The sequence below is a fragment of the Gekko japonicus genome, unplaced genomic scaffold (genome assembly GCF_001447785.1).
Source record: "Gekko japonicus isolate JY-2015 unplaced genomic scaffold, Gekko_japonicus_V1.1 scaffold2850, whole genome shotgun sequence".
Classification (NCBI taxonomy): Eukaryota; Metazoa; Chordata; class Lepidosauria; order Squamata; family Gekkonidae; genus Gekko; species Gekko japonicus.
The window spans coordinates 91,330-108,200 of NW_015164746.1; the positions used below are offsets into that span (position 1 = coordinate 91,330).

Sequence of the window (16,871 nt, forward strand, 5' to 3'; positions counted from 1 at the left end):
AGGCATTTAAATGTCTCCCCGTGGCTTCCCTGGCCTGTCCAAAGGTCGGCTTGCCCGGGTGGCCCGTGGGCAAGCCAAGGGAAGGCAGTTTAACTGCCTCCCCTCCCCACAAAGGGCCGGCTTGTCCAGGCTCCCCGCAGCCATGGGGCGCCTGGGCAAACCAAGGGAAGGCATGGATGTGTGGCCTAATACGCTAATGAGTTTCTGTTGTTGGGTGTGGCCTATTATGCTAATGAGTTCCTGCTGGGCTTTTTCTACAAAAAAAGCCCTGTTTATACCCACAATCAAACTTTGCTGGTCTTAGAGGTGCCACTGGACTCAAACATTGTTCTTCAACCAGATGTATAATTCTGCACAAGAAGTGGACCTGGAACAGAAGGGTTTGAAATATCTTTAAAAAAAGAGAGTGCCTCCAAATTCTGCCCACTGTTCCGACAGGCTCCACATCCGAGCCCTTAGGCACCACACCAGAATCTCAGGATCTGAGTCTCCAGAGACCTGGTGGTGGTCGAAAGTGCCATTGAGTCACAGCTGACTTATGGTGGCCACATAGGGTTTTCAAGGCAAGAGACCTTCAGAGGTGGTTTGCCATCACCTGCCTCTGTGTCACCCCCTGGTCAGTGTTCCCTCTAAGCTGAGTTAGTGTGAGCTAGCTCACAGTTCTTTAGCCTCCGGCTCACACATTTTTGCCTTCACTCAGGAAGGATGGCTCCAGAGTAGGGATGTGCATTGGGTTCATCCGAACTGAACGCAGCCCCGAAAAAGGCCCATTCGGACCCTTTTCGGCCTGCTGCAGGCCGAATCAGATTCTCTGATCTGATTCGGCTTGCTGCCGAATTGCTGCCGAATGTCGGTGGCAATTTGGCCCCATTATATCCTATGACCCATTGAAGTCAATGGTGAAAACATAGGGTATATTCTGGGGGCTGGAGGGGAGGGGGTTTGAGGGAGATGCTCCAAACTCACAGGGTAGCTGCTGGAGCCTCTCCCCAAGATATCAACCAAGTTTGAGAAACATTGGATCAGGGGGTCCAATTGTACGGCCTCCCAAACAGGTTGCCCTTCATTGTTCTCTATGGTGGGGGAAAAGTAACTTTTTCCCCACCTTAGAGAACAATGGAGGGGATAGGGGCAATCTGTTTGAGGGCCCGTAGAATTGGACCCCCTAGTCCAATGATCTTGAGACTTGGTTGGTATCTTGGGGAGAGGCTCCAGCAGCTACCCTGTGAGTTTGGAGCCTCTCCCTCAAACCCCGTCTCTTCCAGCCTCCAGAATATACCCTATGTTTTCGCCATTGACTTCAATGGGCCATAGGATATAATGGGGTTGAAATTGACATTCGGCTGGCCAAATCCCCTAGACTCCGGAATCCCCTCAGGCTGATGAAACTGACATGCGGGAGTCTTTCTGCCAGCCGAAATTGATTCTGCCCAATTCTGCCGAATCCGAGTAGGCCAAAAAAATTTTTTTGCATGCCCCTACTCCAGAGCAGACAAATTTATGCAGCAGCTAAATTGCTCACTCATAACTTCAATGCCAGTAGCTCACAAAGTAGAATTTTTGCTCACAAGACTCCACAGCTTAGAGGGAGCATAGCCTCTGGCATTCCTTGGAGGTCTCCCATCCAAATACAAGGAGGAGGAGGATTTATACCCTGCCCTTCACTTGGAGTCTCAGGATGGCTTACAAACTCCTTTCCCTCCCCCTCCCCACAACAGACACCCTGTGAGGTAGGTGGGGCTGAGAGAGCTCTGAAAGAACTGCTCTTTCAAGAACAACTCTGGAAGAACTGTGACTGACCCAAGGTCACCCCAACAGCTGCATGTGGAGATGTGGGGAGTCAAACCTGGTTCTCCACTGCTCTCTTAACCACTACCCCAAACTAGCCAGGGCTGACCCTGCTTAGCTTCCGAGATCTCATGAGATCAGGCTCGCCTGGGGCTATCCAGGACAAGGCTAGCAAACGGAGAACCAAAATAAAGCAGCATTTTTTCATGTTTTTAGCAGTGCCAAAACAAGACTCAAGAGTCCTGCGCAGTACCTGCCGAGAGGCATTTTTCTCCGCCACACACTTCCTTGATTTCAGTCGGTTTCCTTATTCAAGCCATTCCCACATTTCCCAGTTGCGACGTCGCTCATGTGAAGCCCACATTTCCTGATCGGTCTGCTTTGCTTAATTCTTCTAGTACAATTCTTGCCTCTTTCACCTCTTACTTGAGGGACAGGAGTTGAGCAGGTAAGAGCTTCTTTTCACCCCGAAGTTTCTCTAAGCCAGAATGCCCTTGAATCATTGAGGCTGTTGTCAGAAGCTGAAACTAATCTAAGAAAGGATGATGCACAATCCCGATTTTAATTACTGTGATGCAATAAGTGGATTCCCCGTGTTGCTGCAGAAGAACCAGGCAGGAAATCGGGTCTTTGACAGAAACCTCTGGGAGTGGAAGTTTGTATCTTTGCTTTGAGCTCCCGTAGCTTGGTCGTCTCCCATCACACCCGCCCCATTGCTGATCCACAACACGGTGACATCTTGCCAAGAGGATTCTTCTTTATTTCGACATTCTGCTTCTCTCATAATCCATCAGCCACCCTTAAAAAGAGGAGAGGCAACTCGTGGCTTTATTATTTTTTTTACAATGAAGACTTTACCCAGGGAAGACACAGGTAAGTCTTAGACCATCTAAGGGAACATTCAGATAGGAACTCTCAGGATGGGGCAGGTGGTGCACTGTATTCTTGGTGCTTGGAGGGGGAAACAGTGGGAGAGCTTCTAGTGTTCTGGCCCCAGTGGTGGACCTCCTGATGGCACCTGGTATTTTTGGCCACTGTGTGGCAGAGTATTGGACTAGAAAGCCAGTTTGGTGTAGTGGTTAAGTGTGTGGGCTCTAATCTGGGAGAACTGGGTTTGATTCCCCCACTCCTCCACTTGCACCTGGCTGGATGACCTTGGGCAAGCCGTAGTTCTGATAAGAGCTGTTCTTGGAAAAGAGCAGTTTCTGTCAGAGCTCTCTCAGCCCCGCCTACCTCACAGGGTGTCTGTTGTGGGGAAGGGAAGGGAAAGGAAATTGTAAGCCACTCTGAGACACCTTTGGGTAGTGAAGGGTGGGGTATAAATCCAATCTCTTCTTCTTCTTCTAGATGGGCCATTGGCCTGATCCAACATCGGCTTCTCTTATGTTCTTATGTCCATCTCTTTGCTGTTTTGTTGTTTTTCCAAGCTACAGTTCAGGTCTGACTTTGAGCAGAACAGCTGAAGGGAGAAGTAAGATAAGCAGCCAGCAGCCACAGGGCTATTACTATATGGATTAAATCATGGAGATGTCATGATAAAGTGGAAACTTGCACGGGTAATAGTGGGTCCCAGGTCAAGTTTTTGATGTTCTTTCATAGAATCATAGAATGTTTGAGTTGGAAGGGACCTTGCAAGTCATCTAGTCCAACCCCCTGCACTCTGCAGGAGCATAGCCGAAAGAAGAGGATCTTGGTTAGCAGATAATGGGAGCGATCTGTCTGCCACACAGGTGCCGTGAGTAAGATCAGAGAACACTGATTGGGACAGATTAAGTGTGGTGGTTTGAGATAAGGCGGCATTTTGATGTGGGAAGGGCTGTGGTTTACTGCTAGAGCACATGCAAGTGAACGTCCCAGCATCAGTCCCTACTATGTCCATCAACCAGGGGTCTTAGGCACCAGATGTTTGGAAAGGTTCTTCCTATGACTAGGGTAGCCAACTGTGGTAGGGTAATCCCTGGAGATTTGGTGGTGATGCATGGAGGGGTTGAGCTTTGGGGAGGAAGGGGCTCTGTGGGGTATAATGCCATGGAGTCCACCCTCCAAAGTAGCCATGTTCTCTCTCTCCAGGGAAACTGATCTCTGGAGTCTGGAGATTGGAGATTGGTTGCAACTCCATGAGATCTCCAGGCCCCGCCTGGATGTTGGCAACCCTGATAATAGGGATGTGCATTCAGATATAGCAGAGCCCAATATATAGCCAGAGATATAAATATATATAGCCAGATATATAAATATATATAGCCACATATATAAATGTATAGTCAATGTATAAAAATTATTAGCATTTTTCAGATATATTTGGGTCATAGAATCATAGAATGTGAGAGTTGGAAGGGACCTTGCAGGTCATCTAGTCCAACCCCCTGCACTCTGCAGGAGCAGAGCCGAAAGATAGCCCTACGACATTCCCGAAAGATGGCTTTCTTTTTTTTTTAGCCCCCCGAGGGGGGAATTTTTTATTTGCATTTCTATAAAACTACAACAGAAATTGGGGAGGGAAAATCTACAATCTATAGGAAAAAGTAAAGAAAACCTAACTAAAAACCCAAGAATGGAGGTTATACAATGCTTAAAACATAGTTATTACTCTTATACATTTGCTTTCAAACATGAAGAGTGCCCACCAATCATCGCTTCTGTTGACAAAACCTGCTTATCTGACTGAACAGAGAGTAGTTCCAAAGCTATAACGCAATAATTACAGCCCTTAAGAAAAAGTTTAGCATCACCACGCTTTACTCCCCCCCCAGACATCTTTTAAAACCAATGTTCCCTCAGTAAGAACATTACAACACGTTTTTCTTCTTCCATCTTCAATGTATCTTCTTTCTTCAATTATCTTTTAGTTTCTATAAGTCTGGATCTGTCCATTCATGATATGAACTAAGTTCCTTTTTTCCTGGGAGATCTTTGCTTCCTTAGATCAAAAGAGTCTTTCCTTTTGTTGCAATTACAACACGCTCATTGGAGATTCTAACCTTTCTCTTAGCAAGCAGATCATATAAAGTTAGGGTAGCGAACCCTTTACTCCAAAGAAACTGCTTTTCGATTAGCTTGCCAGTCCAGCCACAAAAAACTAAACTTAGAATCTCCTTGCCATTCATATATCTCTATGATCCACGTACTGTCCCTTTAAAAGTGTAGTTGCTTTTAGTACAGATCCAGATTGCTTCTCACTTTAGCCACCAGAGGGCCCACAATTCACTTTAAAGACAGAGTCTGTGGTTAGGTCACAATCTAACTTTCCGCTGTCTCCTTTCTGAAGACAACATTGGTCCCGCCTCCCTCTTCACCTCTCGTCGCCATCTTTTGGGGATGTTTACATCAGCCGAGAAAGAATGGCAAAGTCTCTAAGGTCTGTTTAAATGCTCTGCTTTCTTTTAGAAAAACTCTCTGCTACAGTCCATCGCCACAGTTTGAATAGTCCCTCCCTCCTTGCTTTCGCATTTGCTTAAAGCGTCAGGAGATAGGGCGTACCCTCCCCCCCTTTGTTTGTACGCTTGTAGTGGAGGGACTTCACTTCTAGGCTTTAGTGTCTCGTTTCAACAACAACTCACTCATCAATCCTTGAATCGATCCAGCCAGGTCCTAAAACGGCCAGGCAGAGAAAATCGCTAAACCTCCAAATGCTTGTTCCGGTGGTCGCTTCTAGTCCAGTACTGGGAATCAGGGTAGGACCTTCAGGGAAGAGAGTACCCCCCCCTGTACCGGCTACCGGCCAGAGGGAGGGCTCTCCAAAGCCCCCTGGCACCATCATGCTCCCTCCTAATCGCCGATTAATGGCACATGTCTCTCGGAGGAACCCAGAGACGCCGCCATCGTTCAAAGTGCCAAAGACCGGAAGTCGAAAGATGGCTTTCTTCATAGAATGTTTGAGTTGGAAGGGACCTTACAGGCTATCTAGTCCAACCCCCTGCACTCTACAGGAGCATAGCCAAAAGATAGCCCTGTGACAAACCCGAAAGATAGTCATCCAGCCTCCACTTGAAAACATCCGGTGAAGGAGCATCCACCACCTCCCCAGGCAATGTGTTCCACTGCTCAACCACTCTTACAGTTAGGAAGTCTCTCCTGATATTTAGCCGGTAACGACTCCCTTGTACTTTCCACCCATTAGATCTAGTCTTGCAATCTGGAGCAAGAGATAATAGATCTGCTCCATCTTCAACATGACCGCCCTTCAAATATTTGAAGACTGCAGTCATGTCCCCTCTAAGCCTTCTCTTTCCCAGGCTAAGCATACCCAACTCTTTCAGCCTTTCATCATAAGACTTGGATGGTATCTGGGATTTTCCAAAATACTGATAAACGGCTCACCGGAAAACCCTGGAAATATTCGAGAGTATCAGGAGGCAGCATTTTTTTTTACTTTTCCTTTATGTATTTATCCATTTTAAAATTTATAAATTGTCCCCTTTATCTGTACCTACTGTGGCTGGTCTTATGACCACAATTACATCTGGAAACTTTTGGATAATGAGCCACCTCTCTGAAATGCCCAAGCCCTACTAGGGGTCACCAGAAGTTACCATGACTTCCAGGCACACATATTCAAATGCTCACCAAAAACACCAACAACACCCCAGAATGCTGATGTGGAGGGGATGTGCCTGTGCCATCTTCCTCCAGAAACAGCTGGATTTGAGTCTGTAATGATTTCTTGTTTTATATGTGTGTATGTCTCTTTAAAAGTTTGGTTGCATGGCTGTGTGTTGGACTAGAGTGCTTGAAGAGACAAGTGTGGTGTGATTGGTGATTGACAGGGGGGGTTGAAAAGTGTTTCTGAGTGGATGAATGGGTATGTCCTTCAGGAGTGACAGTTAGAAGTTGGACAGTTGATGAAGACAGTTAAGGAGTTAGTTCTGAAGTCTGAGAGAGAGACAGTATTGTGTGTGATACAAGAGTTAAGTTCTGTGTATGAAGAAAAGTTGAATGTATAAGGAAACAAGAAAGTAAAGTTAAAGAGAAAAATAAAAAGTCTGAGTGACAGACTGGAGTGAAATAGGAAACCTATATGACCCTGAGTAATGAGTTACAAAGTTACTTGAAAAATCCCTGTCAGAAAGGGAGCAGATCCTGTGGGAGACACAACGAAATTGTTAAAATTATTCACATTACTGGTTACATTGTTCTACACTTTAATTTATGAACTGTTTCAATAAATCTTATTTTATTTAAGTCTGCCAGCTCTGAAAGAAATAATTTCTCAGGAAACACATAGACCCTCATGAAAGCCTAAAACCTCGACCTACCTACCCAGTGATAGCCAAAAGAAAGTATAAAGGTTTGGAAAGCCTAGAATTTCCTGGTGGCAGCCTAACCTACCCAGTTGAACAAAATAAAAAGAACCCTTTTAAAGTGAAACCAGGCCTCCCCAGATAAGGGGTCATCACAGAGTCCAGTAGCACCTTAGAGACTGAGATGTTTGGGGCATGAACTTTCAAGAGTCAAAGCTTCTTCCATCCAATAAGAGATTTAACCCTCAAAAGCTTGTACCCAGGAAAACAACAACAACAACAACACTTCTTGTTCTCTATGGTTCTCCTGGACTTGATTTTTTTTTTTTTTAATTCACCTTCAATTCGTATCCCGCCTTGCTGGTGCAAACTGGCTCAAGGCGGCTTCCACAAGTTAAAATGCAATAAAACCAATAAATACAATCAAACTTCAATACACACAATTACATAAAATGCTAAATAGAAACAGATGGCGGGAAATTTCTATACATGGTCCGCTGGAGAGAGGCTATAACCGGCGTTGTTACATAGGGCTGTGAGAGAGCCAGTTTGGTGTAGTGGTTAAGTGCGCGGACTCTAATCTGGGAGAACCGGCTTTGATTCTCCACTCCCCCACCTGCACCTGCTGGATGATGTGCGGAAAGCCGTAGTTCTGATATGAGCTGTTCTTGAAAAAGAGCAGTTTCTGTCAGAGCTCTCTCAGTTCCGCCTCCAACACAGGGTGTCTGTTGTGTCTCTTCCAGCTTTACTGTGTCTGAAAATGGGGGTTGTGGGACAGCACCCACTATTCCTTGGTACCCCTTGAAATCACCCCTAGTTTAAGTGTTTGTTATGGGGTATCATGAAATCTTCGAAAAGGGGGAGGGAAGAAATGGAGAGCGGCACTGTAATGATCTAAAGTTTAAAGTGTGTGTTTCTTCGGTGCAGTGGTTAAGTGCAAAGCCAGTCTGGTGTAGTGGTTAAGTGCACAGACTCTAATCTGGGAGAACTGGGTTTGATTCCCCACTCCTCCACTTGCACCTGGCTGGATGACCTTGGGCAAGCCGTAGTTCTGTCAGAGCCATTCTTGGAAAAGGATCAGTTTCTGTCAAGAGCTCTCTGAGCCCTACCTACCTCACAGGGTGTCTGTGGTGGGGAGGGGATGGGAAAGGAGTTTGTAAGCCACTCTGAGACACCTTTGGGTAGTGAAGGGTGGGGTATAAATCCAATCTCCTCCTCCTCCTTTTCCTCCTCCTCCTCATTCTCCTTCTCCTCCTTCTCCTCCTTCTTCTTCTCCTTCTTCTGGTTGGTAAGCTTCAGAAGAACAAGGGGGGTGAACGAGGGGGATGAGTGAGTGAGGTGACTGGTTGGTGACTGACAGGGGTCATTTTGAAGAAAAAGAGGTGCAGGAGCTCATTAGCACAACTCATTTGCATAACTCATTTGCATATGCCACACCCCCTAACATCATTGGAAGTTTGTCAGAAGGCAACACCCACCACTCAGGCTCCACTGGACTGTTTTGAATTCCTAGCTATTGGGGGGGGGGACCTGCAGATCTGACCTTGCAGAGGAGGGAGAGCTTGTACCTGAATAAAACTTGGTCTTAAAGGTGCCACTAGACTGTTTTGGATTGCTACCTATTGAGGGGGGGAGCACAGATCTGCCCACACAAAGGAGGGAGAGCTTGTACCTGAAGGATGGCTGGGGGGGGGGGCTCTGCAATTTACCTGGCTGCTTCTTGCTCCTCGTGACTCAACTGAGGGCTGCTGGGAGCAGGGGGTGGGGCTTGTTGCATGTGCCTGCCCCCTGGGCTCCTTACTGCTGGAGCTCCGCTCCTGTGCGCTCCTGCAGGAAATGACCCCTGGTGACTGAGAGCTTTTGAGTGGAGCTAAGAAGTGTGAGTGTGGAGGGAGAGAAGGCAGAAGAAGTGTGTTCAGTCAGCAGTGAACAGTCAGTCACCATATTGTGCTATTGAGGACATGTTAGAGTCTAGAGAGAGTCAATTGCTAATATTGTCAAAGTATTATAAGGGTATGAGAGACAGAAGCTGACTAAGCTGGGGTTAAAAAAGGAAAGATAAAACTGAGAAAAATAAAATAAAGACTGGTCAAAGTAACTTCTGGAGAGAAGGGAGGTTTTGGAGAGTAAGGCGGATTTGTGAAGTGAAAGGGTGTGACACCTCAGTCAGACGTTATTAACATATACTGTTTTATTCACTGAAGGGACAAGTTACAACACATCTTGAAACCAGTACACTTCTCGTACAAATCAAGTTTTATTTTGTGTATTGTTAACCCAAAGTCATATGCTATTTAAATACTAGAGTCTCGTTCTCAGGGCAACATAGTCCAAAAAAGGAGTCTTAGAGCTTGGGCACAATACTGTGAGAAAGTCTGATTAATAAGATTTGAATCAAATTCCTGGTGGCAGTATCACATACCCAGAGAGAGAGGGAACGATCAAGAACGTTAATGACACGTCATACCTAACCACACAAATTCAAAGAGACGCCATGATCGACAGGCACAAATGAGCAAAAATAAGTGATGGATCCAGTGACGGATCCAGACTAAACTGGCAGTTTCCACCGATTTCCCCTTACTATTGCAGACACGCACATCTCCTGTTGTTCCCCAGGGAGTTTTATCCACCAGGACCAACATGTTGTGAAAGTCAGTGCTCTGCTGTGGAAGGAGGGGAGGCAGGGAAATTCAACTGTGCTACTGGAAAAATGACATCTGGATCCCACCCAATCTTTGGTTCAGTTCAGACATAAGATGAAATCATGTTTTAATTGAACTAATTGTGGCTGAGGACAGACTGGCAGTATAAAGCGCGAGGGAGGCAGGGCAAAAAGACCTGGACTAAGTTGTGGTGGGTTTTCCCGGTCATACTGCGCCGACTGATGTGGGAGAATACTGGGGAGGAGGTGCAAGGGAGCGTTCACACTGTTGGCCTGCCCCTGGCGGAGGCGCGGCTGTAAACGGCTGTTTTTCACTCTGGCCACATGTACCTATGCGCGTAGGCGCATAGGCGCAGAAAGGGGTCATTTCGTAGAAAAAGAGGTGAAGGAGCTCATTAGAATAACTTATTAGCATAACTCATTTGCATATGCCACACCCCCTGACATCACCGGAAGTGTGTCAGAAGGCAACACCCACCGCTCAGGCTCCACTGGACTGTTTTGGATTGCTAGCTATTGGGGGGGAGGGAACATGCAAATCTGCCCTCACAGAGGAGGGAGAGCTTGTACCTGAATAAAACTTGGTCTTAAAGGTCCCACTGTACTGTTTTGGATTGCTAGCTATTGGGGGGGGCTGCGCAGATTTGCCCTCACAGAGGAGGAAGAGCTTCTACCTGAAGGTGGGCCGGTGGGGGGGCTCTGCAACTTAACTGGCTGCTTCTTGCTCCTCATGGCCCAACTGAGGGCTTCTGGGAGCAGGGGGTGGGGCTTGTTGCATGTGCCCACCCCCTGGGCTCCTTACTGCTGGAGCTCCGCTCCTGTGTACTCCTGCAGGAAATGACCCCTGGGCACAGAGCCGCAGCAATGTGGCTTGTTTGCAGCTTGTAGTGTGTACAAGTCCGGGAAACGGGATCAACGCGCCCTCCAGGGTTTTGCTACTGCTTTCACCTGGTACTTTTTTAATGCGGTAGAGAATCGTCACACGATGGGTTGCGTACGGCTGGGGAACACCCAACAGCTTTGGCTGTGTAAACCGGCGCCTTTAATCCGTTTGTGAAACATGCCTATATCGGGCCAAACTGCCAGTCTGAACGCAGCCTATGGTTACTGAGGTTGGATATAGCAAGCTTGGGTATTTCAATGTCTTGTGTACAAAGAAGAAGAAGAAAAGATCCTGTAGGGGGCAGCAATCTGTAGCTGGACAAGACTTACTTTCTCTCCTAAGGGTTTTTCCTTTCCTCTTTGTCAAATGCTTTTCTTCTTCAACGATCTAGAATACTTTCTCGGCTAGTAAGGCAGCTAGGTCTGCCTCTTTTCTATCCAGTTCGTTAGTTCCAGAAATCAAGTTTTTATCACCCATTTTAAATAGTTCAGTGTCACGAGAGATGCAAAGGCACTCTGTCATCACGAACATCCTGGTTTAATCCTGGCTCATTCTCCAGAGTCACCCCGTAAATAGTCCGGCGACAGAGATTCCCCGGGCAGAACAAAGTGATTGCCTTTGAGCTGAATTCTGTGTTTGGGGTTTTTTTGGGGGGGGGGGTATTTTTCCTATATTTTTTTCATATGTGTGTGTGTGCGTGTGCACCTGGAAGTCATGGCGACCTCTGGTGACTGACCCCTACTGGGGGTCTTGAAGATATTCAGAGAGGTGGCTGAATAAAGCCTGCCCCCGCCTCCCAAGTCTGCTGGTATTCCTTGGAGGTCTCCCATCCAACTATTTGCTAGAGTCAACCCTGCTTAGCTTTCTAAGATCTGATGAGATCGGGCTTGCCTGGGATATTCAGGTCAGGGCCGTTTGAGCTGAATTGTGGTTTCTCAAACAACATTTGAAATAAACTATGGTTTTGCATTACATCTGGAATAAACCAAAGCATGAAAACTAATTTAGTGATCCACGTTTATTGAATTACATCAAAATGGCTGCAGTGCGTTTCTGGGTTGTTGTTTTTTAACAAATGCAAGGGATGGGAAACAAAAAAGAGACAATAAAGATGGGCAGAGCTACTACTTTGAGTGTGTTGGGAGAGCCAGTTTGGTGTAGTGGTTAGGAGTGTGAACTCTAATTTGAGAGAACTGTGTTTGATTCCTCACTCTTCCACATGCAGCTGCTGGTGTGACCTTGGGTCAGTCACAAGTTCTTATAGACCTGTTCTCTCAGGAGCAGTTGTCAAAAGAACTGTCTCAGCCCCACCTACCTCACAGGGTGTCTGTTGTGTGGAGGGGAAGGGAAATGAGATTGTAAGCCTCTCTGAGACTCCTTTGGGTAGTGAAGAGTGGGGTATAAATCCAATCTCCTCCTCCTCCTCCTTCTCTTATAGAAAAAAGACCTTATTCTCTTCAGTGTCTTTCTTATGCAAGTGGACTCACCCACAAACATCAGCTATTAAGGGTGAGACAGAATGTCAGACTAACCTCCCCTATCCTTCAATAAGCTTAAAATTGGGCCTTAATAAGTAGGGTGGGACAGATCTTGTATTGAAGGATTGCCCAACAGTCCATCACAATGGAGCCTTTGAGATTCTACAGTGAGGGACTTCATTACCAGCAGTAATAAGGTCATGATGTAACTGGCCAGGCAGAAGGTATGTTGGGTACATTCCATCATGAACTCATGCAACTGTCGTTCATGCGATGGGCAGAGAATGGAGAAACCCAACGACTCACCCATTGGTGGCTTTAGCACCAATGGGCGCCTCATCAGATTTCTCCATTCTCTCATATTAAAAAAGCATAGTGGAAGCTGATGATATTTTGGATTACTGGATGGGTCAAGAATACCATGAGACATCTACTGTCCTTGCAATCACACAGGAGCAGCTCCAGTGAGAGGGAGCTAGTGGAGTGGACCTTCCATGCTGGTGTGGCTTTGGCTCAGTCACAAGTTCTCTCGGAGCTGTTCTTCCACGAGCAGTCCTTGAAAGAGCTCTCTCAGCCCCACCTACCACACAGGGTGAGGAGGGGGAGGGGGAGGACTCCATAAGCCTCTCTGAGACTCTTTCAGGTAGTGAAGGACGGGGTACAAATCCAATCTCCTCTTCTTCTTCTAAACTACAGAAGATGGCTCTGTAACCAGTCTTTTTTTAAAAAAGTTGTTGTTGTTATTATAAAGTTTTAAATTGGCATACATCCTGGGGGGGAAAGAACGAAAGAACACAGCATCTCAAAACTGTTTCATAAGATAGCAGAATTAGTAACACTATGAGATGAGTTCCGTCAGTACGGGTGAGGGGGGGGGGAGAGCACTGAGAACACTTCCTCATCTCCTATTTTGGAAATAATATGACAAATCTATTGTCTAACTGCATTCATGGCTAACCACCACCCCCAACTTCTCAGTCTTCCTACAGGAAGAGGCATGTATTTCCTGTGGTAGAACCACAGATCTAGATACAGAACCTAGATAATTCCTTTAGGTGAATCTGTTACTATGCATTTCTATACTTCTGCATCTTTATATTCCCTGGGCCATTTCTGCTTTTACTTAATCATTACAGGTTCACTCAGCCCTCCTTAGATTCCAGTTCCTTACACGTTTCTTCAGACAGACTACGATAGATTCAATCAGGGGTCATTTCGTAGAAAAAGAGGTGCAGGAGCTCATTAGCATAACTCATTAGCATAACATTAGGTTGCATATGCCACACCCCTGACATCACCGGAAGTGTGTCAGAAGGCAACACCCACTGCTCAACTGTTTTGGATTGCTAGCTATTGGGGGGGTGGGGGTGGAACGTGCAGATCTGTCCTCACAGAGGAGGGAGAGCTTGTACCTGAATAAAACTTGGTCTTAAAGGTGCCACTGGACTGTTTTGGACTGGGGGGCCGGGGCGTGGTGGTTCTGCAACTTACCTGGCTGCTTCTTGCTCTGACTGAGGGCTGCTGGGAGCAGGAGGTGGGGCTTGTTGCATTTCCCCGCCCCCTGGGCTCTTTACTGCTGGAGCTCCACTCCTGTGCGCTCCTGCAGGAAATGACCCCTGGATTCAATGAATCTTGTGGAGTTCTTCTTGACATAGGCCCAATCTGCGTCTAAGCATTCATTCCACTGTTTTACCAAACCCACATTGGAACAGACATTCCCCTCAACATTGCATGCCACTTTCACTTTCTTTAATCGTCGGATTTTATGGTAGCCTCTACACTGCATGCTGCTTTCACTTCCTGTGATCCTTCGGTTTTATGGTACTGTCCGCATAGTTTTATGGCTTTTTTATGGCCATTCGGGGGTGACTCTGCAGTCAGTACGTCGTTGGCCCGGGGTAATTGAATGTGGTTTTTCTTGGGAAAATAGTCAAAAATACTTAAATAGAATTTACAATGGATCTTTGCTTCACTGGAGAGGAGACATTTCTTTCTATGTAAAAGCTTTATTTCTAAGGGAAGGGTTCACATGGAAAGCTACAAAACAAAAGAGATATCTAGACCTACATTTTCACATCTTTACAGCTACAGACACATGGTCACGCAACAATGGAGATTTGTCTTCTTCCCTGACCCCTAGAAGGAAGTCACCTGATTGCATTAACCAATCCATGTTAGTAAACACACTTAGATTTCCCGGGCTATCTTTGCATTGGCTCTGAGCCAGGTTTCCTTCTGGGTCAGGATAAACAATAGCACAGAAGGTACAGAAACAGATTAACCCTATAATGACTGGAATCTAGACCTTGCAAGTCACACATTTCCAACAGTTTTGAGCCACATCTCTTTCTGTTCCAGTGTGGGTTTGGCAAAACAACTGAGTGAATGCTAGATGCAGAATGGGCCATATTGCAGAAAATCCCTCCAACATCTCCCTTAGCTTCTTACTCCATGCTTTCCTCCCAGCCTCTGATTTGGTCTCACGCTCCTCTATGCTGGAGCTTTCAGGACTCAGCTGTTCCTCTGGGACTTCCATAGAGATGCTTTAGTCTTTGCTCTGTGACCAGTCTTGAACTGTTGCCTATCGTTCTTAAGAATTAGTCTTCTCTGTCTTATGGCTTCCTGCAGGGGTTGATGGGAATGGTAGTTCCAGAGGCCTCCAAATTCAAATCAAGTCTCAGAAAGCACACACCATCAGAAAGTTACTAGTCAGTTGCTGATATGATATGAACTGGAGAAAGCTGCACTGGATCCTAGGCAATGCTCCCTCTAAGCTGTGGAGTCTTGTGATCAAAAATTCTACTTTGTGAGCTACTGGCATTAAAGTTGAGAGTAAGTGATGTGGCTATGCCATAAATTAGTTTGCTCTGGAGCCATCCTTCCTGAGCTAAGACAAAAATGTGTGAGCTGGAGGCTAAAAAAACTGTGAGCTAGCTCACACTAACTCATCTTAGAGGGAACACTGATCCTAGGTCTTTTTTGTAGAAAAAGAGCTAGGGGAACTCATTAGCATAACTCATTAGCATATGCCACACCCCCTGACATCACCAGAAGTGTGTCATAAGGCCACACACCCTGCCCCCAACGGTCCCGGCTGGCACCGCCGCCGGCCTTGCAGCTCCACTGCCGAGCCCCATGAGGGGCCCGGCAGTGGACCTGCAGGCCGGCAGGAGTGCAAGGAAGCCCCGCGAAGGCCCTCCCTGGCTCCAGGAAGGCAGGGGTGGGGAGAGGCAGGGAGGAAACAACTTACCCTCCCTCTTCTCCTGCCTCCTCCTGGCTGAATGAGGGCCGGAAACGGGGCGGCCGGAAGCAGGGGGCGGGGCTTTGTCATATGCCCCGCCCCCGTACCTCACCCGGGGGAACTGCGATCCCCCCCGATCCCCCCCGAAATGACCTCTGCTTCTTGGTCTGACAGATTTATTTATTTATTAGTTCCATTTGTATCCCGCCCTCTTTGCGAACAGGCTCAGGGCGGCTTACATTAATTGGTACAAAGTACCTTAAAATCCACATAAAACATTTTAAACATTTTAAAACAATCAATCACACCCAAAGAGTTCTTGTTAATGGCTCCTCATCCTCTTGAAGAGGAGTGACAAATGGAGTGCCTCAAGGATCTGTCTTGGGACCTGTTTTGTTCAACATCTTTATCAATGATTTGGATGAAGGAATAGAGGGAATGCTTATAAAATTTGTAGATGATACTAATTTGGGAAGGGTAGCAAATACAATAGGATACAGAGTCAGGATACAGGATGATCTTTACAGGCTGGAAAACTGTGCTAAAACAAATAAAATGAATTTCAATGGGGATAAATATAAAGTTCTGCATTTAGGTAGGAAAAATCAAATGCATAATTATAGGATGGGGGAGACTTGTATTGGCAGTAGTATGTGTGAAGAGTCTTAGTAGACCATACACTGAACATGAGTCAGCAGTGTGAGGCGGTAGCTAAAAGGGCAAATGCCATTTTGGGTTGTATCAACAGAAGTATAGTGTCCAGATCACGTGACATGATGGTATCACTTTGCTCTGGTTAGACCTCACCTAGAGTATTGTGTTCAGTTTGGGGCACCACAATTTAAGAAGGATATAGACAAGCTGGAGCCTGTCCATAGGAGGGCATCGAAGATGGTGAGGGGTCTAGAGACCAAGTCCTATGAGGAAAGGTTGAAGGAGCTGGGTATGTTTAGCCTGGAGAGGATATGGCCAATGGCTAATACAATAAACTTGAAGATGATGATGGAGAGGAGATGACTGAGAGGTGATATGATAACCATCTTCAAGTATTTGAAGGACCGTCTTATAGAGGATAGTACAGAGTTGTTTCCTGTTGCCTCAGAAGGTCGCACCAGAACCAATGGGTGAAATTAAATCAAAAATGTTTTTAGCTAAGCATTAGGAAGAACTTCCTGACAGAGCAGCTCCTCAGTGGAACAGGCTTCCTCAGGAGGTGGAGGGCTCTCCTCCTTTGGAGGTTTTTAAACAGAGGCTAGATGACCATCTAACAACAATGCTGATTCTGTGAACTTAGGCAGATCATGAGAAGGGAGGGCAGGAAGGGTTGCCTCAGTGCTTAGTTCTCGTGGCCCTTTCTTACACACACAGGGAAAAGCTGATCACCACTTTGGGGTCCAGAAGCAATTTTTCTCCAGGCCAGTTTGGCCATGGATACTGGAGGCTTTTGTTGTCATCTTCTGGTCATGGGACTGTTGGGAAATTAGGTAAAAACAAGAGGGGGACCCGCGATACTCGCGGGGGGGAGAAGAGTGGCGGCGGCACCGGCGAGGCCGGTGTCCGCCCCCCGCCCCCCCGG

General features: G+C 46.6%; 1 protein-coding gene across 2 annotated transcripts in view; it reads left to right on the top strand.

The window, feature by feature from the left end:
* The first annotated feature begins 2,145 nt into the window (after positions 1 to 2,145).
* The window catches only part of LOC107109065 (peptidoglycan recognition protein 3-like), a 28,989-nt gene continuing 14,263 nt past the window's right edge, over positions 2,146 to 16,871 (top strand). Inside the window, exon 1 of one of the 2 annotated variants that reach the window (XM_015409640.1) lies at positions 2,146 to 2,236. The gene's annotated coding sequence lies outside the window, so the exon portion shown is untranslated. Of the gene's footprint in view, positions 2,237 to 2,271; positions 2,662 to 16,871 lie in introns of those variants that run through there. The other variant, XM_015409639.1, reaches the window with a different exon arrangement.